This window comes from Rhincodon typus, chromosome 45, assembly GCF_021869965.1.
Source record: "Rhincodon typus isolate 14 chromosome 45, sRhiTyp1.1, whole genome shotgun sequence".
Lineage (NCBI taxonomy): Eukaryota > Metazoa > Chordata > Chondrichthyes > Orectolobiformes > Rhincodontidae > Rhincodon > Rhincodon typus.
Genome location: NC_063376.1, coordinates 6,221,071 through 6,223,589, shown reverse-complemented (window position 1 = coordinate 6,223,589; position 2,519 = coordinate 6,221,071). Strand labels below are relative to the sequence as shown.

Here is a 2,519-nt window from a genome sequence, read left to right as displayed (position 1 = left end):
GTGAAAGAGTGAGGGAGTGAGTGTGTGAGAGAGTGAGGGAGGGAGTGCGTGTGTGAAAGAGTGAGGGAGTGAGTGTGTGAAAGAGTGAGGGAGTGAGTGAGTGTGTGAAGACTGAGGGAGTGGGTGTGAGAAAGAGTGAGAGGAAGTGAGTTTGTGAGAGAGGGAGAGGGAGTGAGTGTGTGAGAGAAAGAGAGAACGTGTGGAAGAGGGAGTGGGTGTGTGAGAGAGAGAGTGAGTGAATTTATATGAGAGGGAGAAGGAGTGAGAGGGAATGAGTGGCTGAGAGAGGGAGAGTGAGAGATTGAGTATGTGAGAAAGAGAGTGAGAGTGAGTGTGTGTGAGAGAGAGAGTGAGTGTGTGCGAGAGAGAGAGAGTGAGTGTGTGAGAGGGGGAGAGGGAGTAAGTGTCTGAAAGAGGGAGTGAGTGTGTATGAGAGAGGAACTGAGAGTGTGAGACAGAGTGAGAGAGTGAGTGGGAGTCAGTGTAAGAGAGTGACAGAGTGAGCATGAGACAGGAAGAAGGACTGAGCATGTGAGAGAGGGAGTGAGTGTGAGAAAGAGGGAGAGTGACTGAGTTTGAGAGAGTGAGGGAGTGAGTGTGTGAAATAGAATGAGAGAGTGAAGGTGTGAGGGTACAGAAAAAGTGTATGTTTGAGTTTGGATATGTGTGTGTGTGTTTTAGTATGTGCGTGTGTTGTGTGTGTGAGTGTGAGAGTGTGTGTTTGAGTGTGTGTGTATGTGTGTGTAAGTGTGAGTGTATGTGTGTGTGTGTGTATGTCTGTGTGTGTGTTTGAGTGTGTGTGTAAGTGCGTGAGCATGTGTGTGTGTGTGCGCGCGCGTGTGTTTGAGTGTGTGTATATGTGTGTGTGTGTGAGTGTTTGAGTGTGTGTGAGAGTGTCTGAGTGTGTGTGTAAGTGTGTGAGCATATGTGAGTGTGTGTGTTTGAGTGTGTGTATGTGTGTGAATGTGTGTGTGTGTTTGAGTGTGTGTGTGTGTGAGTGTGTGTGTTTGAGTGTGTGTGAGTGTGAGTGTGTGTGTGTGTGTGAGTGTGTGTGTGTGAGTGTGTGTGTGAGTGTGTGTGTTTGAATTTATATGTTTGAGAATAAACATGTCTGAGTTCAGGGTGAGTGTGAGCTCAGGGTGAGCTTGAGCTCAGGGTGGGTGTGAGCTCGGGGTGAGTGTGAGCTCGGGATGAGTGTGAGCTTGGGATGAGTGTGATCTCGGGGTGGGTGTGAGCGAGCTCGGGGTGAGTGTGAGTTCAATGTGAGTGTGAGCTCAGGGTCAGTGTGAGCTCGGGGTGACTGTGAGCTCAGTGTGAGTATGAGATCAGGGTGAGCATGAGCTCGGGGTGAGTGTGAGCTCAGTGTGAGTGTCAGTTCAGGGTGAGTGTGAGTTCAGGGTGAGTGTGAGCTCGGGGTGGGTGTGAGTTCAATGTGAGTGTGAGCTCGGGGTGGGTGTGAGTTCCGGGTGAGTGTGAGGACCAGAAAGTGAATCCTGTGCTTTGGACTGTCTTGAATTTGGTTCTGTGTAAAGAAGTGACTTTCCTTGCCATATTTTGTCAGAAACACTTCTGTAATGTACGCTTTATCTGTACCTTGTTACTAAATCATAAAGAAAATGTTTCATCTATTGAGTCGTTGCATTACAAAAGAGGTCTTTCTGCCCATCAATGCATACTCTCCCCCTAAAAAGCAATCTCGTCATCCCAATTTCCTTTTTATCTTGAGAATTTGGGATGACTGGGACCCTTTTTATAGGAACAGGACAGTCAAAAAAGACACAATTAAAAGAAAGAATAATGGATTTCCATTTTTATAGCACCTCCAATATTCTCAGTCTCTTCAAAGGGCTTAAAGTATCACCCATGGTTATAAACACAGGAATTGTATGAGATATCCATGGGTCTGTTTGCTTACATCGAGAGCAGCTGTTCTTTCTGTTTCTTCAGGATGAGGGAGTCACCCATTTAAAATTCGCCCTGAGTGATGGAATGAGGGGATATGTAGGAGAGATTTATTTGCACTGAGAGTTACAGCAGGTTTATCACAGAGATTACTGCAAGTTTCTGGAGAAAACTGAACAATTATCTAAAAGATGTCAGGCTTTGGGAAGAGAGCAGGGCAGTAGGATTCATTTGGGGATTGACACAGGGCTGTGGGGAGAGAGAGTGGGAAAGTGGGATTAGTTTCTGGATTGATACAGGGTTCTGGGGAGAGTAGGGCAGTCGCATTCGTTTGGGGATGGATACAGGACTATCGGGGGAGTGTGGGGCAGTCAGATTAGTTTTGGGATTGATACAGGACTATAGGAGACAGCAGGGCAGTAGGACTAGTTTGGGACTGATACAGAGGAATGGGGACTGACTGGGGCAGGGGAATTAGCTTGTGGATTGATACGGGGCTACGGGGAGGGTGCGAGGCACTGGGATTATTTTGGGATTTGATACAGGGCTATGGGGAGGGTGTGGGGCAGCGGGATTAGTTTCGGGACTGATACAGGGCTGTGGCGTGAGAGTGGGGC

General features: G+C 47.7%; 1 protein-coding gene across 1 annotated transcript in view; it reads left to right on the top strand.

Moving 5' to 3' along the window:
• Nucleotides 1-2,519, top strand: part of LOC125487758 (fibroblast growth factor 11-like) — a 48,364-nt gene that overhangs the window by 898 nt on the left and 44,947 nt on the right. The gene's annotated exons all lie outside the window — the stretch shown is intronic.